The 26,209-nt window shown below is 48.8% G+C and overlaps 2 long non-coding RNA genes across 7 annotated transcripts; both read right to left on the bottom strand.

Annotated features, from left to right (window-relative positions):
- Window positions 1–46: 46 nt before the first annotated feature.
- Window positions 47–15,399, bottom strand: LOC120756185 (uncharacterized). 6 transcript variants are annotated; one of them, XR_005702045.2, is made up of 3 exons: window positions 15,342–15,399; window positions 5,527–5,647; window positions 47–178 (listed from the first exon to the last, which is right to left on the bottom strand). It is a non-coding gene; the product is annotated as an uncharacterized LOC120756185 (long non-coding RNA). The 6 variants fall into 6 exon arrangements; XR_005702041.1 differs by lacking the exon at window positions 15,342–15,399 and adding an exon at window positions 8,486–8,792; XR_005702042.1 differs by lacking the exon at window positions 15,342–15,399 and adding an exon at window positions 8,341–8,429.
- Window positions 15,400–16,290: 891 nt separating this feature from the next.
- LOC120756231 (uncharacterized) lies at window positions 16,291–22,421 on the bottom strand. Its single transcript, XR_005702081.2, has 5 exons — window positions 21,184–22,421; window positions 20,523–20,649; window positions 19,416–19,486; window positions 17,181–18,105; window positions 16,291–16,616 (listed from the first exon to the last, which is right to left on the bottom strand). It is a non-coding gene; the product is annotated as an uncharacterized LOC120756231 (long non-coding RNA).
- Window positions 22,422–26,209: the final 3,788 nt, after the last annotated feature.

The following is a 26,209-nucleotide window of genomic DNA, read 5'->3' as shown; positions in this document are numbered from 1 at the left end:
TAGCAAAAAGGCGAGCTGTGACATATGGGAAATAAAAAGACACATACCCATCAGGAGACTCGGAGGAGAAGGCCGTAGGAAACCGACGGGCTGACAAGCTCCAAAAGATGCACGGTGGCCCAGAAGCTCAAACATTCTCCCCTTCCTTCAGAAATGGCATCATGGGCAGACAAACTCTCTTTTGCACACAATGAAAAAAAAGTGGGGTTAGACACAGGAAAAACAACAGTCTTTGCTTTAAAAAGGATAGTAAGCTGTAGATGCAAAAAGCTCTGGCCTTACACTTCCTAAAACAACCCCATCCAGGGACTCCCTGGAGCTCCCCACGACACCCACAAGCCTCCCTCCAAATGCCTGCTGCCCTGGCTCTCTTCACCCTGCCAAAGCAAACTATGGAACAGGCTTAGACAGCTGCTAAAACCAGGAACACAGGGACAACACTGGCCAGGGAACTAGAGGCAGGCCTTGGCCTACACGTGCCTTCTAGACATGCTAGGTGCATTGTACCAAAAGGCCGCCAGTGACAAAGTTAAAACACCTTCTGGTCCTAGCATGTCGGGCCACAGGGTGGACAGAGGCATGGCCAGACATTTCAGCACCAAACACATGAGGGATCAAAGTAGTTCTGCAACAAATAAGCCGAGCTAGGGGATCATACAAGCCATGCACAGAGGTACAGGTACTCGTGGCACAAGAAAAATGCTACAAGGACTTAGGATAGCTCTAGGAAAAAAACACAACCTGCCTAGCCCCTGACATCCCCACAGTTACAGCCAGGGGCACAGGAGGAAGGGAGAAATCAAGAAACACCTTTGCAAGGGGCTTCTAGAAAGTAAGGGGCCGTGCGTACGGCTCTTGCCCCTGGCTTCGGCAAGGACAAGGGCTACACCCAGGGGACAGATGGAAGGATCTCCCTTGCAACAAAGGCTTGCACTTCCTTGCCCTTATATTAGCCAGCCTATTAGGGGGGGGAGAGGCAAGGGATGTCTCTTTCAAACCACAGCTAACCACCGTACTGTCTCTTCTCAAATCTCTTCCACAGCAACCTCAGCTGCCACACGTGCTACCCTGGCACCTTGCTCTTCAGCATCTCCAGCCACAACGTGGGGTCCTACTCGAGGCACTGCAAAGAACCACTGCTCCTGCTCAAGTGCCCTGCACCTGTCCGAGTGTGGGGGACCGCGGCAAGAGGCGTCGCCACATCTGCACCCGCCACCCTCGGCGCCAGGCCTCAGAAGCCCCGCAGATTGGGACGCCTCTGCTGAAAGGACAAGGGTGGTAAGCCGTGACTGCCGCTCAGCAGGAGTGGGCGGCATGACAAAACCTTCAAAAACGTAGCCTTGAAAATCACAACACACCGACACCAATACTCCATTCAAAATCAACCTCATCGACAAACAAACACAAAAGAAAGAAAAAAATAAACTTTATCCCTTCTCACGCACCCCTTACAAAGATAGGCAACACAACGATTAAAAACCACCTCCAAACCGCTCCACAGAAAATACATAGAAAACATGAAAAAACCTGAAACAAAAAAAAAAGGGGAAACCTCCAGCAGCCACCCACACTGGCCCCAATTCAAACACAAACACCTCCCAAGGATGCACAAGGGTGAAAGACATATGGCCGTCCAACAAACCAACCAAAGAAAACCCTGCCGTATCGTAGACAACAATCCAAGGACAAATAGGACAAAACCTGAACAAATGAAACACATCCTACCTCAAACACCACATGCTCACCAGAATAAAAAAAATAAAACAAAAACTCTCATGCACCTCAAGCGACAGCCCGTTGCACCTTGCTAAACCTTAGAAAACATTCTTTGAAACAGAACACACCACCAAAAAAAAATTTTATATATATATATAATTCAAAAAATCTCACCAGCAAAACTCAATTCAGTAACAACCTGATTGACATGCAAACTAAGAAACACAAAATGAAGTAAATCAATAAATAAACTTTATCCCTTCTCACACACCACTTACAATCAAAATAAAGAGACACAACAACAACAACAAATGAATGACATCACACCACCTCAAACACAAGAAAACACAACACAACGTACCAAACTGAATAAAAGGGACCGCTCCGTGAATAAAAACCTCTTACGCTTTAAGCGACGGCCCTTTACACTGTCATAAACCTCAGAAAACAGCCTTGACAAACACCTGACACCGCCAAAAAAAATCCAACACCAAAACAACCACAAAACCCACCTCATTCACGTGGAACACGAGAAACACGACATGAAAGAAATAAATCCCACCTCACTAAACATTTAAAACCACCTTCAAACCACTCAAGGGAAAAACTTAGACCTTTAGAAAAAAGCCATCTAACACGACACACAAGCCTCCACCGGCCAGCAACGCTGGCCCCGCTAGGAACAAACAGCTAGCCACCAAATTCTCCACAAGGATAAAATAGACACTGCAATCCAACAAGCCAAAGAAAGTAACCCCTATCACACAATAAACATCACGCTACCTCAAACCCACTAACACAAATGCTACACGCTCACCACGAGAAAAACGATCCATAAACACCTCTCCTACACCTCAAGTGACAGCCCCCTGCAGCACAGTAAACCTTAGAAAACACATCCTCTAAAAACAGAACACCCCACCAAAAAACCAGAAAGTTAACACCACCAAAACTCAACTCAAAACCAACCGTATCAACAGGAAATGTAAGAAATGCAACATGAAATAAACAAGCCATATCCCTTATCACACACCATCCACAAAACATCATTTCAAAACCACCCTAACACCCCTCAACAAAACAAAAACAAAAAACAATTTAAAAAAAAAAAAAAAAAAGCACCACACAAACACCCACAACACACTGCATCTAACAAAACACCCTAGCTTCCACCAGACAGCCACGCTGGGGCCCTACCCCATCTCAATGCTCACATACAAGAAACAAAAACAAAATCACAACAACACCTGCCAGACGCCTATTCAAAATAAGACTGAAATCCACTCCACCTCCAATACAAACACACCCACCCATAAAGTGATCCTCACTTTAAAAAAAAAAAAAAATTGGACACAAGAAACAACATCAAAACACAACATACACCACCAAACAAGATCCTAGGGAATAGAAACCTTTCCCATGCTGGACAAGCTGGCCTTTCCTGCAATTTCAGCCCTCCAAGGAAAGGAAGCGGCAACAACAGGCATGAGCCCCACGTGAAACCCATCCCGTGGCAACCCGTGGCAAAGGTACGTACGCTCCCCTTCTATTTACTCCCTGAGAACAACAAAAAAATAAACCAAAGCTCTCAAACGACGACAAAAGATAGCTTGACATCTTTTTATACAGACAATAACACAAGAGGTCTTCCTTCTCTCCAGTCAAGCCACTTGGATCCTCAAAACCTCATTTTTTCTTTCCAGGGCCATTGGGGAGGGAGGAATGACACAAAAATGCAAAGGAAAACACTCCCAAAAACCCACCCTTGCTGCTGCTGCTACCTGGCACAAAGGTTTGCGGCTTAGCACCTCCTTGAAGCCGTGCTAGGAGTGCAAGTGCATCCAGGGGCCCCCCAGAACACTGGATATCGTCTCACAGCTGTTCTGTGACACGTGCCGTGGACACCCAAAAAGCCCCTCTCCTCCGGCAGCTCCACGCCAAAGGGAGCGGCCCTGGCACCGGCCACCCCCTCATCACCCACACGCTTCTCACCTGCCTCTGCTCTGGACCCGGGCTCTGACACCTCATCGTGCTGAGGCCTCACACCAGGCAGCTGGGAGGGCAGGGGCACGGCAGACCTGCTGCTCATGCCAGGGACAGCTCCTTGCCTACACCTGACACACTGGGCCACCAGCCTTCCCTTGCTAGCCACAAGAACCCCGCTTCCCCTGCATGTGCCCGAGGCTGAAATGGGGAGGCCACCTCCAAAAGGACACGGGCCTCAGGTTCACAACTCCAAAAATTCCCCAAACATCATTTCCCTTCATTTGCAATTCTGCCTTTGCCATCGTGAAGACCTTGACTTTCTCTGCAAGGATTTCAAACATCCCTTGACTGGGATGTTCATCAGCTGGCCTGCTGTGCTGTGCCTACGGCTTAGCAGACAAGCCCGGCCTAAATCCAAACCCGCTGCAAGTCTTGGGAAATACACAGACGCTTTACAAATACTCCCCTTCCTTCAACACCCCCGCGCACATGCACACCCTCCTTTTTTGCCCACACCGTCTCCCCGCCACAAATCCCACGTCTCACAAAACCAAACACAAATCCAATACAAGCGTTCGCTTCCAAAGGAAAATTATTGACGCGTCAGCCGACACCTGTAGGGCCTCGGGGACCCTGCCGCTTGTGAGCCCAAAGCTGATTTGAAAAGGGGCTGCAAGGAGCGGCTGCCTGAGGGGCTCCCTGGGAAGCTCTCCTGATCGGGGGTGTGCAGCTTCTCTAGCCTGTTTCGCTGCAGGGACAACGTGTTCGTGGATGCCTGGGAGCTGTAGCATGTGGGACTATGGAGGTGTCCGGAACGTGGGACATGTGGACGGCACAACCTCTGCTGCAGCTGCAAGGCACCTGTTCTGGGACGCTCACAGTGGGTCTCACAATGCCAAAGCCTTTTCCTACCTGGGGTGGCGTGGCGTGGGGGAGCTTTTGCCTTCACACATTCTTCTACACATCACAGTGATGCTGGGCCCTGGTGCTTTTGGAGGGGGGAGACACCAGGCACTCTCGTGCAAAGTACACAGCCTTACCTACCTTCATTCTTCCCCCTTTCATCTCTTCTGCTGTACGTCTGCTTGGGACAGGACTGACTGGAGCACTTGTGCTCCACAGACACAAGCTGTTCCTGGCCTGGCACCTCTGGCCAGGGGGGATAGGGAGGCACCAGGGGGGTTTGGCATCATTTCAACTCCCGTGGAGGGAGGCCACTGGAAAACTCTTGCAGGGAAAGCTGCCTCACCTTTCAAACCTGCTTACGTGATGCGAGTGTGGGATAGGGCCGGGGACCTGGGCTGCATAGAACACGGAAAAGGATGGGTCCCCTTCAGCTTGCAAAAACCCGGGGCGGGAAGAACCGACGGGTGTCCTTTGTGCTCTTCGCAGATGGAGGAACACATTTCAAGAGGAAAATCTACAGGGAACTGGCCAGCAACTTGCTGAGACTTACTTATTGCACAAACACACCGTTTTTCACTAAGGTCTATCACTTAGGCAACATCAAGCTCTCCTTTTCAAAGCATGCACAACTCCTAACACCGGGCCACACGCATGCTGCAGAAAGGGAAGGGAAGCAGGCTTATAGGGCTGGCAAAAGCGGGCAGACGCCTCACTACCACATCCAACTGAAACGCCCAAATGCCCCCTACTAAGGGGGGCAGGGGAAGCAGACTTTATTGGCCCACCAAAAAGGGCCGCTCTTCATCTCTAAGACCTCGTGCGCCAGGAAACACATTTCTGACAGATGAAATTTAAAACACAAACCATCGGCTGCTGAGACAAGTTCGGCATCTTGGCAGGGGATTGCTTAAAACGCACCGTCCTGGAGGCTTAGACTGGCACCACCGAGTCAGACTTCAGCGACAGCAACGGCTTCTGGCTAGCGCTCACGGCTCACCGGGCACACGTCACCTCCAACGTCGACATCCAGCTTCACCTCCTGAAAGGAAACACAAACAAGGCTGTCATAGACAAATCATGCACACCACCCTGACAAATACATACACCCTCCCATCTCTAATAGTTCTCTAAGTTCCTCCTCCCTCACTAGTGCAGCCTTAGCCTTAAACATCAAACACCACAAACCACAAAAAAAAAAAAAACCACCAAACAAACTCCGAGCAAATGGAACTCTCTCTTAGCAACAGCAGGCTTCCAGAGCTTAACCCTTCTCTAAAAAAGTAAAAAAAGACAGAGGAAACAAAAACCAACAGCATCGAGTCAGGACCAAAAGTAAAAAAACAGATTAAAACGGAGCGTTAAAAAATGAGTGGTTCTATGCTTACTTAAGCCATGAAAATAAACTCTACGTTTACATCATGCCTTTCAATCATAACAAAGAGAGGCATTTTAAAAAAGAATGGTTTTCATGGGTGTGTAAATTGAAGCAAAAAGATTGATGAGAAACCAAGTCATAGCCTATAAAATGCTGAAACAGAGACAAAGAGGAGAAGCCCCCTGCGACGGTAAAAAACGAAAAAGACATCTCTGGACCTTAAAGTAAAAAATACCTTCCTTTAAAGTGATGCACCTTTAAAAACGAACACCTCAGGATGCTACAGTCTAAAACCCATCACCCATAAGCGGCTTAAAAAACTCCTCCTAACAAAGTCACAAAAGCAAGCTTATCCAAGCGCTTCTTTTGAAAACACTTGAAAACCCACAAAAAAACTCTCCTAAGTGAGCCTTAAAATCCACAACGCTAAAAAATACTCTTCCCCTAATAAATGACAAAAAGACTAGGCTCAAACAATAAAAGGGACTAAAAACGACAAGTTTGGGCTCTTGATGCTCTTTTGGAAAAAAGTCTTCTTCACATCCCCCATCAAACAAGGTTCAAATCCTTCCTGCTTCTCAAGTAAACCTTCCAAAAAATAAAACTCAATTCAAAAACCAAAGGCAGGCAAAGACACAAATTGGCAACGCTCAACCCGGCGCCGCCAACAGCAACGCCCTCATTTGCAACACAAAACAGACAAAAGACTGCCTTCCAACCGACCGGGGCTGGGCGCCCACCGGGGACCGCTCCGGCACCGCCCCGACCACGAGCACCCGATAAGCACTCCAGGACAAAGGGACACGACACAGCCTTTTATCTATACTGACCACAAACTCTTTCCTCAAGTCCACAGAAATCAAAACTGGCTCCCTCAAAAGCCCCAGGGAGCGAAAAACGAGCCTGACAAGGCACAAAAAAAACCCCACTGCTCCATCCCTCACACCAAGCACAATAAAATCAAGCCTCGGCAAGAAAATACCACTAAAGCCAAGCGCACGGCTTGCTTTCCTGCAGCCCGCCCTGGGAAAAACCTGCCTACCCCTACATCTGAAAGACAATAGGGTGCAACAGCCAACACACAAGGGAATAGGGTCTAAAGAAATCTCAGAGCAAAAAAAAAAAAAAATAGATATATATATATATACACACACACGCATTAATAAATTCAACACCAAAACTCAATTCAAAACCGAAAACATCGACCTGGAACCTAAGGAACGCAGGATTAAGAAAGAAATAAACCCGATCCCTTAGCACACAACATCGACAAACAAAACAAAACTACACGTTTCTTCAAAACCACCTGAAAACCGCTCGGCACAAAAAAAAAAAAAAAAAGGAAAAAATTAAAAAGGCAGCGAACAAGCACCCCAGCCTTCACCACACAGCCAGGCTGCTCCCCGTGAAATCCTAAAGCTCCCAAAACATTCCACAACCACAAAATACACACTGCAATCCAACAAAACGAACAAAGAAACCCCTAGCCTACGAGAAACAAAGATACAATTCCAAAGATCACAAAATCCGAACACATCAACGACATCGCGCCACCTCAAACCCACCAAAAACAAACGCCACGAAGTCACCACCATCAAAGCCGCTGATGAATAAAGAAAAACCTCTCCACATACCTCAAGCGACAGGCACTTACACGGCGGCAAATCGGACAAAACAACCTTGCCGAAACGGCGCCTCTTTCGAAAAATTCCGAACGCCGCTCCTCCACCAGACAGGAGGGACGGGGGAGCCGAGCACTTTCCACCCTCGGTCACGACTCGCTCCGCCCTGCCCTTTCAGTCCCGGGGACACCACGCCACCGAACACAAGGGCGCTGCCCGGCCGGCCCCGGCTCCCCTGCCCCCCCGCAAAGGGACCGCGACCCCCGGGGGCAGAGCCGCCCCGCCTCCCTCCTCCACACAGCGCCGGGGAACCGACGAGCCATGAGCACCATGCGTACATACTGAGCATTCAGCGCCGGCTTGCCGCTCTTCCTACGCACCGCGGCAAAGAGAAAACCACCCCCCACCACCCTTCCCAGCGCCGGGAAACCCGCCCGAAAAGAGCCATGGGCACCACGTACCCACGGCGCCGGCCTACCCCGCTTCCTTCTCGCCAACACCACGCCAACACGAGCCGCCGCACGCACGCCGCCGCCAGTCCCCAAAGGCATCCTCACTGCCGGCCCCAGACCCGCCCCCCCCCCGCCAACCTTCCCCGCCCGTGCGCCATGCGGCCGGGGCAACCCGTAGCTCCTGCCGCACATTCACCGCCGCGGCGCCGCGCTTTAGCGCTAAAATGGCAACTGGAAAACACCCCCCGCCGCCCTCTTCCCAGCGCGCGGAAACCCACCCGACCTCGCCCTGCGCCTGCACGACCGCGGAGCCCCGCCGCTGCCCGGCCTCTGTCCCCGGAACGCACGCGGCTGCCGGGACACGCACGGACCTCCTCCGGAATAACGAAACGAAAACACGCCCTCCCCACGAACCCACGATCACTCACCCGCGATGCTGCTGCTGACTCACACAAAGCTCTGGACCTTCGGCCCGCGCCCGCTGCCTGCTCCAGCCCGGCCGCGGAGCCTCTTCGGGAGCTGAGACCATCCGGGAGCCGGTCGCCTTCAAAAAGGCGCCCTATGCTCCGAAGGCTCAACAACACCCTCAGTGATCGCTCTTTTAAGAGAGTTGCAGGAGCAACTCAGCCACGAGGCTCTCCGTGCGCCTGCAGACACGGCCGCTCCATCGGCTCGGCGCTGCTGCTTCTCCACGGCGAGGTCTCTTCAGGCGGCGCACACCGCTGCGAGCCCTGAAACCCACACCCGACGACTGACTTCCCACAGTCCCTTTTCACAGCGAACGAGGTGGCGGGCTTTGACTCTCGGACCAATGGGGTGAATGAATTTCAAAACGACCAATCGGAGCAAGGATCCAAAACGGACCAATGGGGAAACGGGAAAACGACCAACCGCGGAATGTCCCGAGCTCACAGCCCGGACTCGGGGACACGCACAGAAGGGAGGCAAAAAAGAACGGGCCCAAAAATACCCGCCCAAAAATACTCCAAAAGAAATGCCCCAAAAGACCCCCAAGCGCAACTACCACAACCCTGCCACTCGCCACGTTCAAACCAAAAAAGCCTTCATGCTAGGCTATATTTTAAATTTTAGTCTTTATTATGTTTATATTTATCACTATCATTTCTGTTTTATATCTGTACCTATGTATATTATAGATATCATAATACACACAGCATGTCATAATAGAGATTGTATTTATATTGCTGATATTATTTTTCATATTTTACATTGCTGTTTTTATTAATTATACTTTCCTATTTTTGTATTGATTTTTAAAATTTTCTGTTTGTTTATATGTTAAACGATGTTTTAAACTATACAAATTCATTAACCTGACACATCAGAACTACAATCAATTAGAATTAAATGAGCCTGCTTTTCTAAAGGGTAAAGATTTCATTCTCATTAAAATCATATTGGCAGATTTTCTCTTTCTGTGGTTTTTTTTCGGGGGGAGGTTGTTTGTGTGGAGGTTTTTTTTTTGTTAGAGTGCTTTTTTTTGTGGTTTGGGTTTCGGTGTTTTGGGGTTTTTTGTTTTTGTTTTTTGGTTTTGGTTTTTTTGGGTTTTTTTGTGGGTTTTTTTGGGTGCTTGCTTTGTTTTGGATTTCATTCTTACTAAACAATGAGTAAACAATGAGGTTTAAAGAGTTACGGAATAAAAAATAGACTTTCTTTTATTGCTGCCTCTGAAATACACCCCGACATCAAGTGACTCCTGCTAACACTGTACGTGGGTTTGGAGTGTACTGTACAGGGAGGTTTGGAGTGCCCAGGGCTGGAGGTGTCACCTGGAGGTGGCACTGACTGCTCAGGGTGGGGACAAAGTGGGGATCAGGCCCAGCTTGGGCTCGGATGAACTTTCCCAAAGTCTTTTCTGACCTCAATGCTTTTGGGATTTTACGATTGCGGGAAACCGCCGGTGAACCTGGGGCCGTTTGCCGCCGGGGTCTGGGTGGCTCGGAACTTAACGGACGTCGACCCGATGGCCCCGCAGCCCGTCCCGTAGCAGGTATGGGCTGGGGGCAGTGAGGGCTGGGAGGCTCCCTGGGGGTGGGATCCGGTGGAAGGGACCCCCAGGAATTAAATCCAACCCCTGGCCCTGCACAGACACCCCAGAATCCCACCCTGTGCGTCCCTGGAGCGCTGTCCAAACGATCCTGAAGCTCTGGGGCTGTGTCCGTTCCCTGGGGAGCCCAGGCAGTGTCTGAACCCTCTGGGGGAAAGAGCCTTTCCCAATCTCCATCCGAAATCTCCCAAATGCAGCCCGCCCTTGGCTGCTGTCCCTGCCACCTGAGGCCTCAGGGCTGAACAACCCCCCCCCAACTCACCCTGACCCCCTCAGGACAGCACTGTCACCCTGTGAGTGACACAAATCAGGGGCGAGCCCACCCCAAAACCCACAGAAGCCCCTCTTTACACAAATTTTAAAGCAGAACCACCTCCCCTGATTATGCTGAATCCCTGTCCCAGGAAGGAGTCGGAGCCACCAGGAGGAAAGCTCGCCCTCCCACCAGGATCGGAGCTGTGGGGCTGCTCAGATCCCCCTGGAGCTGGTCAGATCACCCCTGTCCTGCCTGGAGCAGTGACAGGGACAAAAGGGAGCTTAGTTTCCCATCCATCCGTTCCTTCCTTCGGGAATTGTTTCCTCAAGGATGTGCATGGAATTTCCTCCTGTGCCCTCTACCCCCGGATGTTTATTAAAGTTTATGGAATAACAACATAGCCCACTGAAATTCTGTTTCTTTGTTTGGTTCGGTGTTTGTTTGTTTTTTATTTTAATAAGAAACTTCGGCTTACAAAAAGCAAGGCATAAAAAGATTAAAGATTTTTTAAAAACCCTCCAAAAACATAAAAAACATGATTTCTATTTCACACCCGAGAGCCAGAGGGACGAGCTCGACCCTGAGACCCATCAGCTGCTTCTGTGAGGGAAAATCCAGATTGGGATGAAACTCCAGGCACAGAGCTTCCTGGGAAAAAGTCTGCAGAAAGCTGCGACAGGTGAAGGAATGATGGCCAAGGTGGGAGGAGAAGCCTTTGGGTGTTGCACAGCATTGAGTGCCCTGGGCTGGGGCCGGCACAGCCCGGGGCTGGGGCCACCGTGGGTGGGCGTTACTCACCGCTTGTGAGTTACTCACAGATTGCATAGGGGCCACTGGGAGCTAGAGGTTGCACCCCAGCTGCTCTGAGGTGCAGAGGAGGAGCAGCAGCAGCAGCTCCCGGTCCCAGGCAGTGCCACTGGGGTTCCTGGGCTTGGGAATTCACATTATTTGGGTCTTTTCCCTGGGGTTGGAGTTGGAGACATTGTGGGAGCAGCTGCCCTCAGGCTTAGGGACACAAGAGCCCCTCGTGCCCCCCCCCCTCAAAAACCCCATAAAAACCTTCCAAAAGGCTCTTTTCCAAAGGTGCTGTTGGAACGTGCTATAAAAAACCTGCAGCTCTGTGTAAAGTGGGGATAATTCCCATTTGGCAGACATGGTTTCTGTGAGAAAAGGGGAATAATTAGGATGTTCCAGGCGCTTTGGAGTTCATCTCAGGTTTGATTTGGTCCGACTAATCCCCCCCAGCCCAGGGTCAGCCTGGGGCCAGGCCCTGCAGAGGATCCAGGCGTGATTTGCGGCAGTTGGAACAAACCTGGATGAATGAAAAGCTGCTGAGGAGCCAGGAAAAGTCAGGAATTCCATAATATCCCAAGCTGGAAGGGACCCACAAGGATCGGCCCTGGGTGAATCCCCCCTGGCTCCTCCTCAGACCCTCAAGGTCCTTCCTTTGTAGCCTTTAATTAATTAATTGGATTCTCTAGTCACTTGCTGCTGTCCTTCAGAAGGACATGCTAGGTCTGCACTGGCAGTGACATCAGGAATGAGCTTGGAGCAGAAACTTGATCTGGCTTAAAACTGCTGAAAAATCCAGAAAACTCTGGTTTAAAGCTGCTAGGGAAAAGACAGAAAAAGCTGATACAGACCTGCTGAAAGAACTCCAGAAATATCTGATTTAGAACTGCTGAAAAAAACACTCCAGAAAAATGGAGTGGAATCCACCCAAACTCCAGCCTGGCTCCTCTGTCCAAAGGAATCACATCCCTCCTGTCTGCCAGGGGATTCCACGATGAGGGAAAACGCCTTCCCTTCCCTGCCAGGAATCTGGAATTTAGTCTGTGATTTACTTTTTTAAGTGCTGGAGAACAGCCTTAACTATGCCCGCAGGAGTGGGAAAATCCTGCCCATCCTGCATGGAAAAGCAGATTTTAAAGCAAGTGTTTTCCTGGGAATTCATCCTCGTTCCCTCCCTGGATGGGAAGCTGGGGAATTCATTCTGACACCCCCCCCAAAATCAATTAATAAATCACTCACTGTATATGGAATGAATGCGGATTTTTATGACTTAAACGGATGAATTTAGCAGATTCTAGGTTGCTCCACAATCCAGCTGCAATAAATGGAATATTGGTTTGACAAGACACCAAAAATCCATGGAACTGTTGCCCAAGAATCTGCCAGGCTGAGAGAACCCATGCAAACACTGCCAGGATAATGGAAAGTGGGGGGTTGTTCCCTATTTCTAAGCCAGGAATTAACATCAGCTTAGGGACAGAAGGTGCTTCCCATCCCAAAAAAACCCACTGGAATTTTTTCTCCTTGCTCTGACACATTTCCAGGCCAGGCCTGGCATGAGAGGCTTGGATGGCATTAAAAAAACGAAGCAAAACAAAAAACCAAAAACAAACAAACAAACAAAAACCCCACAAACAAAAAACCCCCACCACCTTAAAATTCCAATTGTACCTGTCCTGCACCCTGGGAACAGGTGTTGGAATTATTACAAATCCAAGGATTTCAAACATGGACTCGGCTTCTGGAATTGCAGGGGAATTCCATCTACATGGGCAGGAAATGTGACTGCTGCTGGCACTTGGAAACCCACACAAATCAGGAGAATTAATCCCCAATTTCCCAAAATGTCTCTCCCGTGGGAAATATTATTGGATGCCAAGCACCAAATGTAAGGAACTGGGCCAAAGTGGAGCTGTTCGGGCAGGTAAAGCTGATTGCTCTCTTCCTCCTGGCATCGATGGGCTTTGTTTCAGGTGGGGTTTCCCTTTGCCATTAATAATTTTTCTTTTAGGTGGGGTCTCCCTCTGCCACTGATGGCTTTTGTTTTAGGTCAGGTCTCCTTCTGCCATTGATGATTTTTATTTCAGGTGGGGTCTCCCATTGATATTTTTTGTTTTAGGTTCAGTATTTCTGAGCCAGATTTTTCCTCTTACCACCTTTAAAATCCTCAGTTCTACCAAGAACATCCCCCCCTCCCGCACCCTGTCTAACTACTTTAGACACCTGTTCTAAGATTTTGAGCTTATTCAACAGGTAAAGAGCCAATAAGGGCACTGAATTCTCTCCATATCCCATCTTCACAAAATCTTTCATCAGCTTACTGACTTCTCCTTCCAAGCTGCCTGCAAACTTGAGTAAAACCCAATGAAATTAAGGATTAATATGCACAATATATTCAGTTCTGGCAGAAAACCCCTGTTTGAGGGAGTTCCACAAATCTGATGGCTCAAAAGTCACACAGCTGCTTTTAGCAGCAATGGAGGCAAGTTAAAGGCCCACTTTTGGCCACTATTTCCCCAAAAAATTCAGGGCCCAGTGCCTCACCTGAAGCGTTTAAGGTGCAGCCGAAGGACCTGAGGTAGTCTGTAGATCAGCAACTGCTTTTTAGCTTCACTCAGAACAAGAGGTTTCGGAGAAGATTTTCACCGTTTGCCTGCCAAAAACAAAAACAAAACAAAACAAAAACAACCAAAACAAAACAAAACAAAACAAAAACAACCAAAACAAAACAAAACAAAAACAAACAAACAAAACAAAAAACAAAAAACAAAAACAGGAAAAAAAAAAAAAAAAAAAAAAAAAAACACCACAACACCAAGGCAAAGATTATTAGGATCCCCAAAAAGAAAAACCAGCACAACAGGGTGAACTCTTTGTTTCTTCCCAGCACGGGGATGGCCACAGGAATAAACATTTCTGCATTCCTCCAGAACTTCTGTGGGATCCAAATTCTCCCTTCCCCTCATCACACAAACATCTGTCACCTCTGAGCTGTTCCTTCTGGAAAAAACACCACAAATATTGAGCCAAAGATATCCTGGGCTGCAGCAGTTCTAGCAGGTGAATCCCAGCCCACAAATATTCCGTATTTTATTCTCTCTGCTGCGCTGAAGAGCATTAAAAAAAACGCTCCCAGCAACAGCAAAGCTGGAAAAGAGGAAGAATTCCTCCCTACTCTTCCCAGGGATTCTTCTTCCCAGGAAAGGCTGGAGCAGAAGGGGACAGGTGGCTGTAAGACCTCCCAATTAGGACTGTAGCTGTTAATTACATTTGTGCCCCTCTCCTGCAACAGCTATGACAGCAGTGCCCTGACTGCTCCTGGCACTTGGGGCCTTTTCCATGACTCTTTCCAGCTGGAAAATGCTTCCTGAGCCATTCAGGATTCCTTAAAAGTCATTTAGAATTCCTCAAAAGCCACTTAAGAATTCCTCGGCCGTTTAGAATTCCTTAAAAGCCATTCGGAATTCCTTAAAAGTAGTTTAAAACCCCCGAGCCATCCAGAATTCCTTGAAGGCCATTCAGAACTTCTGAGCCCATCAGTATTCGTTGAAAGCCATTCAGAATTCCTTAGAAGTAATTCAGAATTCCTTAAAAGAAAAGCCACTTAAGAATTCCTGAGCCTTTTACAATCCCATAAAAGCCTTTTAGAATTCCTTGAAAGTCATTTAAAATCCCTGAGCCATGTAAGTGCCCAAACTGACATGGCAGAGCCAAAAAAATGACACGGCACAGGCAAAAATGGCACATCAGAGACAAACTCCCCACTCCCCGGAGTGCCCACTCCTCAGAGTGCCCACTCCCCCGAGTCCTCTCTTCCCCCCTCCCCCCCCCCGAGTGCGCACTCCCCGGAGTGGACACTCCCCGGAGTGCACACTCCCCTGAGTGCACACTCCCCTGAGTGCGCACTCCCCGGAGTGGACACTCCCCGGAGTGCGCACTCCCCGGAGTGGACACTCCCCGGAGTGGACACTCCCCGGAGTGCGCACTCCCCGGAGTGGACACTCCCCGGAGTGCGCACTCCCCGGAGTGGACACTCCCCGGAGTGCGCACTCCCCGGAGTGGACACTCCCCGGAGTGCACACTCCCCGGAGTGCCCTGGCTCGCACCGCCGCGCCTCTAGAATAACGAAACGAAAACACCCCCTCCCCACGAACCCACGATCACTCACCCGCGGTGCTGCTGCTGCCTCACACAAAGCTCTGGACCTTCGGCCCACACCTCCCTTTTCACAGCGAACGAGGTGGCGGGCTTTGACTCTCGGACCAATGGGGTGAATGAATTTCAAAACGACCAATCGGAGCAAGGATCCAAAACGGACCAATGGGGAAACGGGAAAACGACCAACCGCGGAATGCCCCGAGCTCACAGCCCGGACTCGGGGACACGCACAGAAGGGAGGCAAAAAAGAACGGGCCCAAAAATACCCGCCCAAAAATACTCCAAAAGAAATGCCCCAAAAGACCCCCAAGCGCAACTACCACAACCCTGCCACTCGCCACGTTCAAACCAAAAAAGCCTTCATGCTAGGCTATATTTTAAATTTTAGTCTTTATTATGTTTATATTTATCATTATCGTTTCTGTTTTATATCTGTACCTATGTATATTATAGATATCATAATACACACAGCATGTCATAATAGAGATTGTATTTATTTATATTGCTGATATTATTTTTCATATTTTATACTGCTATTTTTATTAATTATACTTTCCTATTTTTGTATTGATTTTTAAAATTTTCTGTTTGTTTAGATGGTAAACGATGTTTCAAACTATACAAATTCATTAACCTGACACATCAGAACTACAATCAATTAGAATTAAATGAGCCTGCTTTTCTAAAGGGTAAAGATTTCATTCTCATTAAAATCATATTGGCAGATTTTCTCTTTCTGTGGTTTTTTTCAGGGGGGGGTTGTTTGTGTGGAGGGGTTTTTTTGTTAGAGTGCTTTTTTTTGTGGTTTGGTTTGGGGTGTTTCAGAGTTTTTTTTGTTTGGGTTTTTTTGTTGTTGTTTTTTTTGTTGTTTTTTTGGGGTTTTGGGGGGGGTTTTGTTTGGTTTTTTGTTTGTGGGGGTTTTTTTTGGTGTGGTTTTTTGTTTTTTTTTTTTTCTTGCTTTGTTTTGGATTTCTTTCTTACGAAACAATGAGGTTTGGAGAGTTACGGAATAAAAAATAGACTTTCTTTTATTGCTGCCTCTGAAATACACCCCGACATCAAGTGACTGCTGCTAATAACACTGTACGTGGGTAGAATGAGACCTGTTAGGGGGTAAAAAGGAAAAAACAGCACCGTGGCATTTGCAGCTTTCTCCCTTCGGGTTCTTCAATGGAGCAGAAAGTACAGAGGCTTTGCTCTCTCTTGATTATACCCAGGCCTTCGGTGGGTGGCCACGGCTGTCATTTACCAACTTCTTTGTTGCCAGCAGACAATCTGCCACATACTCGGGGTAAGAAAGGGTAAAGAAAAAAAAAAAAAAAAGAAAAAAAAAAACATGGGAAAAAAATTTAAAACAAAATAAAAGTAATTAAAAAGTAAAAAAAGAAAAATAAACTAAATTCTGTATAAAAATATAAAGAATAAAAATAAAAACCTACAAAATAAAAATAACATGAAAATAAATATATTTAAAAATTTAAAAGTAATTTAAAAGTAAACAAAATATAAAAACAACAAAAGTAAAAATAATAAATAGTAAAAATAATAAAAATATAAAGATAGAAGAAATTAAATATAAAATCTTTTTAAAAGTTCAAAACAAAAAATTCTATGAAAAAATAAAACTCAAGAAAATAAAATTATAAAAGTAAAAAAGTAAAAAATAAAATAAATAGTAATACAAAAATAAATGCAGCTCTCCTCTCCTGCCACTGCCTAACACAGCTCCGGGAGGATCCTGCACTACGTAGGGATGGGGAAAACAAACCCAGTGCCTCCCAGACAAGAAGGTTTTGAGACAATTCCCAGTTTTGCTTGGAAACAAATTCTCTTTCAGAGGGAAACTCACTTCGGATGAACATCCAAATGTGCCAAGGCAGGAAAGAACCACCCCATTGTGTCCAGGGAACAGCAATTAGGCCAGGATTGAGGTTGTAATGGGATTCATGGCATTAAAAATGCAGTAAATTTGACTTTACAGAGAGATTCATGATGGCAATTAAACACGCAGCAAGTTTTCCTCGGAATTTACAGCATTCTGCAGGTACGGTGATCCACAATGCCCGTTTAGCGACACTCTTCTGGAAAATTTCCTTGCAAATATGCCCTAAGATGTACAAAAATTCCAACTGGGATGGAAAATCAGCATTTGCGATTAATATCCCCTCACTAAAATCAGAGATAGGAAAACCATGAAATAAAGGCAGGAATAGCACCCAAATCCCAGCTCGCCTGGAAAACAAGCTCGGGAATTTCTAACATCGAAAACTTTTGCGACAGTCAGGAAGTTGGTGGAAGTTCATGGAAGGATGATTTAAAATCTGCCTCCTCTGCTCTGATTTTAAAGGCAAGTGAGAACTAAACAGGTCACGTTACACTTCTCCAAGATTTACCTGTGTTTTGTGGCAGTAGCAATCCAAAGAAACTCCAGTCTTACCTGGATTTGACGTCTCAAACTCTCGGCAGAGCGGGGAAGTTTCAGTGGAACAAGCGAGCCACAATCGCTAGAATAATAAAATTCATTGGGACAGAAGTCATGAACTTTATTTACAAATCCATGCAACAGGAGGAGGAGGAGGAGGAGGACACCAGGAACGCGCTCCAGCTGAAGGCAAGGATTTATTGGAAAAGGCAGGAAATCAAACGGACGCTCCCTGGTTACGTTCGAGCAATTATCCAGGAGTCAGAGAGAAAAGTGGGAACCCTGGGCTGGGATAAGGCCTTCGGGCCAGCTTCTTTGCTTCCTAGCGGCTCTCTCCTTTTTTGCCAGCTCCCTGGAAGAGGAAAAACAACAGCAATAAAGTTTCAAACCCGGGCAGGACGCCCTCGCTTCGGGCAGATGGAAGCGCAGCTCCTAGGGAGGGAGTCCAGGCCGTGCGCCAGGGAGCTCCGGGAATCTGGGATCGCCTGCGTGATGGAAGGGCTGGAAAAGCGCACCCAGCTGCCGGCTTTAGTGCTGGGACACAGCCAGGCCCGGGCTCAGGCTTACAGCTGGGACTGCACAACGCCCCAAAGGCGGGCTTAGACATCCGGCATTACACCCAGCACCCAGCTCCAGGAGAAACTCGGCTGGGAGAAGCCCCCTGGATGCTCCCTCAGAATACTGACCTCACCCTGCAGCTCCTCCAAAATAGGAGAACCTACGGAAATCATCCAGAAATCCACGGATTTCCGCTTCTTCAGAACCAAAGCGGCAGCAAAATGTGTCCAAACCGGACTGCAAACCAGCAGGTCTGAGGATTTATTCCAGAGGGGACACAAGGATCCCTCAGCCAGCCGGCATTTCTCTCGGGCTCTTCCCACTGCTCTCTGAGGACACAAGCAGCACTTTTTCCCTGCTGTTCTCCTTTCCATCAATGCAAAGAGCTCTGTTCTCTATTTAGTTTAGAACAGTAGAAGCAATTTTTTCATGACCTTGATGATCAGTGAAGGGCAGCAAAAGCTGAGAACTCCTTTATCAACTTATTAGCTGCAGAGAAATTAAGTTGAAGTTTGACATTATAGGATCGAGTTTTGCTGCTGAAAATGAACAACGTGACATGTTGGTGTTACTGCTTTTAACCTTCTGACATTACAGGGTATTTCTACAAAAAATTCACGATGGAAGCACCTTACCTTAAAATAACACTTCTTACAATACAGTTGGCCTAAAAAAACTTCCAAAATCAAGATAGAAGTCTCACAGCTATTAAAAAAAAGTAGACTTTGGTGCGTATCACTTGCCAGCCCCTCATGCTTTCCGTCCTTACCATTTCTTTTTACCAAGTCCATGCTTGAAACTTTGTAGGAAGCTAAAAAAAAATCCCCAAAAATCCAGGACAAAGCTACACGTTGTCTCCAAGTACCCTCAGTGTGGAGCTGTGTCACCCCCAAGTGTTTCCTCCCTCAGTCCCGCCTGGAGGCTCCAGCTGCTCCCGGGGTGGGGTTAGCAGGGGAATCGCTCGTTTGAAACCGTTCCGGTCTGCGGCCTGCACTGGAGGGCCAATAAATGTGAAACCACAGAATCTATTGAAGCGTATCAAGGTTTCCCAGAGGCGATTGAAACAAAGAAGGACAGACGGTTCAATCTCACTCTTTGCAGCACCTCTTGCGAGACACGTTGACTTTCAAGACGAAGCGGCTCCTCGTGAACAAGACCTTGCTTTTCCAGGCTTCCTACAATAGAGTGGAGATGCTACAGTTTACATCATGCACTTCCCACTCTGAAGCCAAAAAATCCAAAGACAGCGCTCCTTCACAACCCTGAGGGACAGCCATGGATTCTGGGGCTACAGAATGCAGTGAAAAATTCCACAAAGACACCCAGAACAGGGCGACGCTGCCTGGGACAAGCAGCATGACTCTCTGAGAAAAGGCCATGCTGCAGCCAGGTTAGCGCTTTAGAGAATTTCACTGCTAGGCAGAAAAAAAACCCAAAAAACAATATTATAGCTGTGGAATGAAGAAAAAATCCCCAACCACTGTCCAGAGTACCAGGGTGAACATCCACAGCAACACAGCAAAATAAACGGGAACTTCAGAAAAAAACACAGACATGAAAACCATGCCAGGGGAACAACCACTGTCCATTAGAAAAATGCTGGCACAAAGGAATGCTGGCCTTAATTCCGGTCACAGTTATTGAACAATAGTTGAAGACTCCTTTGAAGGCCTACAAACCAAGTCAAGCCAAGCACAATTTAATTTTCTAGGAAGATTTTAGAACAGCTGAGGGAGAGTCTCCAGCACATCCTCAGCTGCCACATTTGCCTTTGCCCACCCTACCAAGCACACACCAGAGGTGGCCAGTACAGGTCATACCCAGCCCAAGGTCTGCCTGAGCCCCTCTGGCCGCACTTCCTTCCTGCTGATAATGCTGACCCCTAAGAGGCCCCAGCCACGACCGTTTGCTGCTGCCTTTGCGCATGATGAGGCCCCGACCCCCTCAGGGCGGGACCCTCAGAGACCCCCGGCCCCAAAGACCGCAGGGAGGAGCAACTGTCGGGCATTTTGTGCTTACTCAATTCTGTTGTATGACGTGAGGCTGGGCACGACTCGGGACAAGAAAGCTTTGTGGACAGAAAAACACTTCACACTGTCAGCTGAACTCGTCGATGCGATGTTGCATTTCAGTGTGCTCATCATTTTCTTTTCTAGTTCTAGTCACATTTGCAGAAGGGTCAAGAAAAATTTCAATTCAATGGCAACTTACCCATAGACTCCAACACCGATGCCACCATCTAGAAATAGGACCCGTCCAGTGCTTCCAGACTGTCAAAGCCTAGAGAACCTGCTGCTTTCTCACTGTTAAAACTTTGCTCAGCAACTCCACTTTCAATCTGGAAACAAAACAGAAATCATCACTTGATAATCAATGATTTAGAAATAAGACACAGACCACATGCAGATTCAGTAGGTTTCTGTTCATTGTCTACTTTCAGAGGAAATCAAAGGTGGAGATGTGTTTAAAAGGAATTCCTAATTCCCTAAAATTATTTTAAATTAATCCACCCGTGGCACACACGGCAACATTGGTGTGCCGGTTCAGCGAGAGGTAGGGATAACACAGAGATAGCTTCAGTAAAGGAGGAAAAGGGATCATTCATATAGAACATACTCCCCAGAATAAATCAAAACCATGTGGATCTGCTTGTCTCCACTGGATTTCAGTTATTCTGTAACAGATAGCATTGAAGCTATTTCATAGAAATTTTAATCACTGATTGAAATGCCATTGCCACACATGCTCCCTTTGAATTGCATTTCCAAGAGCTTTCCAAGAGCACTTCTCTGCCCCCGAGGCCAGCGTGACACAGGAAAAGTCCACACTGGGGAGCTGTGGATGCAAATCATGACTTGAGGCCCATTCTCACCAAATTTCATGGAAAATCTTCAGTGGGATGGGATCACTCCTGAGTTATGCACTTGCATTCTACACAGACTGGACTCACTGCCCAGACTACAGTCCAGATTTTCCCTCCATCCTGGTGACGCCAATCCAGACTCCGTGAGCAATCCAGTCTTAGTTTTCTTTGCCCCTTTGCTGACTCCATTCCAGTTCCCAGGACAAATCCAGTGTGGGTTTGGGACAAATCCAACTGGGTGGTCCAGACCAAGGGACCGGGTCTAGGTAGGTGGGCCCGAGGTTCTAGGTCGCTCTGGAACCGCGGTTCTAGGTGGGGGGGTGGGTGCCCAGAGTCCAGCAGCAGCAGAGGGTCTATGCCTGCCTGCTGTCCAGGGCAGATCCAACAGCTCCAGGCCATCCTTAAAATGCCCCCCTGGAGGACTGAGGAGTGCTGAAAGAGGTAAGAAACACTGCCTCACCTGGTTTTCATGGCTGGGCCAGTATCAGAAGGCATCAGTCTCCCTCTCCCCTGGAAGGGTAACTGAAGGATAAAACATGTCCCAAAAAACTGCTTTCCACAGATGAAATAGAACACACATTTCTAGGTTACATCACCCAATACATTCAGGTTCTTGCTCACAGACTCCGGGCCTAGGGGGGCACTCGGCACAGGGAGTGAGTTTCTTGCCATGCTTAAATCACTGACACCAGCTACGGGAATTTTGTCATTCACTCAGGCTCAGAGCAAGAAGTTACAAAAGGACAAGCTCATCATTGCACCTCAGCAGTCCTACCAAACACTGCCATGTTGATTTGGCACAGCCTGGTTTTGTGGTAGCAGCAGGGAGCCCACAGAGGTGGCTTCTGGGAGAAGCTGCTAGAAGCTTCCACCGTGTCCAACAGAGCCACTTGTTGATAGCTCTGAAGATGGCCGTGCCACCGGCCCAATTAGAAAGGCGGGTAAGGCCTCATGGTCCCATTGACAAAGAACATCAAAGCAGCCCACGGGCAGTTTGTTCCAGGGGTTGGGAGGCGCCGTGCCACAGCCCATCCCGTCACGGCGCAGGGCGAGGCGCCGCTGCGGCCACCGCCAGCTCGGTGCGGCCGTGGCACAGCCGGCCTGCCCGGCCCCACGGCCAGCCGTGCCCCAGGCACGAGGGCAGGGCTGGCAGCGGCAGCTTCTCCTCCGGCAACACGCACCAGAAGAAGCCTTAAACAGCTCCAGGGCCCCGAAATATTTTTGTCCAAAAAAAGGGTTTCCCGCCATCTTTCTGGGCAAATAAGGGGTGCCCCCACACCTCTAGGAGAACCCGTCACGGGTCTGGGTGTCAGCACGCCGGCAGCTGCTCGCTAAATGTGTTTTTCGGGACAGTTTATTTTTGCATGCAAATGAACAAAATGGCGCCGGCCGGAAGTCCGGGCACCCCGGAATGGAATGGCAATCGCCGATTGGCCGAAATATTTTCATCCAGAAACGGGCTTTCCGGCCATCTTTCCGGAGAATTAAGGGGTGCCCCCACACCTCTAGGAGTACCCGGAACGGGTCTGGGTGTCAGCAGGCTGGCAGCTGTGCTCTAAATATGATTTTTGGGACAGTTTATTTTTGTATGCAAATGAGACAAAATGGCGCCGGACAGAAGTCCGGGCATCCTGGAACAAAATGGCAGCTGATTGGCCGAAATATTTTCATCCAAAAAAGGGGTTTCCTGCCATCTTTCTGGGCAAATAAGGGGTGCCCCCGCATCTCTAGCAGTACCCGGCCCGGCTCTGGGTGTCAGCGTGCCCGCAGCTGCTCCCTAAGTTGATTTTTTTGACTGTTTATTTTTGTATGCAAATGAGACAAAATGGCGCCGGACAGAAGTCCGGGCATCCCGGAACAAAATGGCAGCCGCCGATTGGCTGAAATATTTTCATCCAAAAAAGGGGTTTCCCGGCGTCTTTCTGGGCAAATAAGGGGTGCCCCCGCATCTCTAGGAGTACCCGGCACAGGTCTCGGTTTTAGCGCATTCGCAGCTGTGCGCTCAATGTGTTTTTCGTGACTGTTTATTTCGGGTATGCAAATGAGTCAAGATGGCCGGCGGACTATGCCAACACACCTCGGGGGCGTGTTTTAGGGCGGGTTATGCAAATGAGAATCCAAGATGGACGGCAGAGGGGCGGAGACACCGCGGGGGCATGGTTTGGGGCACAATATGCAAATGAGTTCTGAAGGCCGCAAACCGGAAGTAAGGTGTTCCCAAAAGCAAAATGGCGGCCGCCATGATGCCGATCGTTTTGGGGCTGAGAAAGGGGCTTTGTCACGGTTTTCCAGAGAAATAAATGCTGCGCCCGCTTTGCCTGCATCACACGATGCGGGGCATTGTGTCAGTGTGCTTCAAAAAATGCTGTAATTGGGTGTTTACTTTCCCGGTATGCAAACTTGAGGCCCATTCTCACCAAATTTCGTGGAAAATCTTCAGTGGGATGGGATCACTCCTGAGTTATGCACTTGCATTCTACACAGACTGGACACACTGCCCAGGCTGCAGTCCAGATTTTCCCTCCATCCAGGTAATGCCAATCCAGACTCCATGACCAATCCAGTCTTGGTTTTCTTTTCCCCTTTGCCGGCTCCATTCCAGTTCCCAGGACAAATCCAGTCTGGGTTTTCCCTCCAACTGGGTGGTCCAGTTGGACCGGGTCTAGGTAAGTGGACCCCCTGGGTCTAGGTCGCTCTAGAACCGAGGTTGGGGAGGGTGTTGGGTGTTCAGAGCCCAGCAGCAGCAGCGAGTCTATGCTTGCCTGCTGTCCAGGGCAGATCCAACAGCTCCAGGCCATCCTTAAAATGCCCCCCTGGAGGATTGAGGAATGCTGAAAGAGGTAAGAAACACTGCCTCACCTGGTTTTCATGGCTGGGCCAGTATCAGAAGGCACCAGTCTCTCTCTGCCCTGGAAGGGTAACAGAAGGATAAAACATGTCCCAAAAAACTGCTTTCCACAGATGCAATAGAACACACATTTCTAGGTTACATCACCCAATACATTCAGCTTCTTGCTCACAGACTCCGGGGCTGGGGGGGCGCTCGGCATGGGGAATGAGTTTTTTGCCATGCTTAAATCACTGCCACCAGCTACGGGAATTTTGTCATTTACTCAGGCTCAGAGCTACAAGTTACAAAAAGAGAAGCTCATCATTGCTCCTCAGCAGTCCTACCAAAGACCGCCGTGTTGATTTGGCACAGCCTGCTTTTGTGGTAGCAGCAGGGAGCCCACAGAGGTGGCTTCTGGGAGAAGCTGCTAGAAGCTTCCACCGTGTCCAACAGAGCCACTTGCTGATATAGCTCTGAAGATGGGCGTGCCACCGGCCCAATTAGAAAGGTGGGTAAGGCCTCATGGTCCCATTGACAAAGAACATCAAAGCAGCCCACGGGCAGTTTGTTCCAGGGGTGGGGAGGCGCCGTGCCAGGGCCCATCCCAGCGCGGTGCAGGGCGAGGCGCTGCTGTGGCCACGGCAAAGCCGGCGTGCCCGGCCCCGCAGCCAGCAGCGCCCCAGGCAGGAGGGCAGGGCTGGCAGCGGCAGCTTCTCCTCCGGCAACACGCACCAGGAGAGGCCTTAAACAGAGCCAGGGCCCCCGTGGCCGCCGCTGCCCGCCCGATGGCCACAGCAAAAACATGGCCAGCGACTCCCCGACACGTGGCCTAAACGAGATCGACCTCCTGCTGTTGGGGGAGCCTGCAGGGATCTTTGAACTGGTGAAACCTTCTAGCAGTAGCACCTACGAGCAGCAGCCTTTCTTCTAGTCAGAGAAGAAGAGGAAGTGAGAATGTGCTGGAAAACAATGTGCCGGCACCAAGGTCAATGGAAGAAAGGGGGAAGAAGTGCTCCAAAGTTCTCGTCACAGCTGAGGTTCCTCTGCAAGCTGTCGTGAGGACTGTGATGAAACAAATTGTGGCCCTGTCACTTTGCATTAAGTCCACAGAGGATGTAGAGATCCACTCACAGCCCAAGGGAAAAGCACCCATGCCAGAGGGGGTAGAAGCCAGAGAGCGCTTCGATCCAGTAGGAGACCTGAATAGGGAGAGGGAGAGAGAGAGAGGGCCCCTGCTTCTAGAGATAAAGAGAGCCCTTGCTTCCAAACTAGAGCAACCAATCCATAAAAAACTGCACCCTGGGCATGAGGAACCCGTGACACAACAGCTCTGGAAAGGCTCTTTGCCTGCGGGAGGGATCCTACAGCATACCAAAGAAAAAACTCCTCTCCCTGAGCAAACAGAAGAAAAATCATGAAGTGGCCAAAACCCCCATGCCTTGTCTCCCTGCACTGTCAGTAGGAAGGAGGAAGGGGCTGGGAGGGAAAAAAAATACAAGGTGTTTTAAAGGTTTAATTTACTTAACACTATCATCCTCTGACTCTGTTAATAATAAACTTTACACCTTTAAATTTGAACCTGTTTTGCCCTTAGAGTGTTTTTTTCACAGTTCTTAACTCATGAACCCCCCATTAATTTTTTATTTTCCCCCCTATCCTTAGCCCAACTAGAGCAGTAGACAGCGAGTGAACAATTTTCATGGGGGTGCCTGGGCTTGGCCAATTGCCTACAGTGATTAAGATACAGCACCTGTCACATCCTAAGGCTGCACCATCCTCCAGAGCCACAGCCTGCGAGCTGGGAACCCCCTGTCCCAGCCAAGCACATGGAGAACCTGTCCCACAACCGGGAATTCCCACGGGTGCGTCCACCCGCATGCAAACAGGCTTCCGACTGTGCTGGGACAGGGCCCGTCTTGGACAACTGGGTGCCAGCAACAGGCTGACACAACGTCCAGTGCGGCAACAGCCGGGCTCGGCTTCCTCGTGGATTGGGCCCCAAGCCTGGCCGGGGCTCAGGGAACAACCCAGGAGCTGCCAGCAAGGCAAGAGGTCAGAACAGGGAGAGGGATTGAGTAATATATATTAAATAAATAGTGAGTGTTTATTTCATAAAAGAAAAACAAAAACCAGAAAGAGTGAAGTAGTTGAAAGGGAATAGGATGGAGAGCACACAGGACAGGACACGAAAGGAACACAAAAGAC

The sequence above is a fragment of the Hirundo rustica genome, chromosome 8 (assembly GCF_015227805.2).
Source record: "Hirundo rustica isolate bHirRus1 chromosome 8, bHirRus1.pri.v3, whole genome shotgun sequence".
NCBI classification, from domain to species: domain Eukaryota; kingdom Metazoa; phylum Chordata; class Aves; order Passeriformes; family Hirundinidae; genus Hirundo; species Hirundo rustica.
This window is presented reverse-complemented; position numbering and strand designations above follow the sequence as displayed.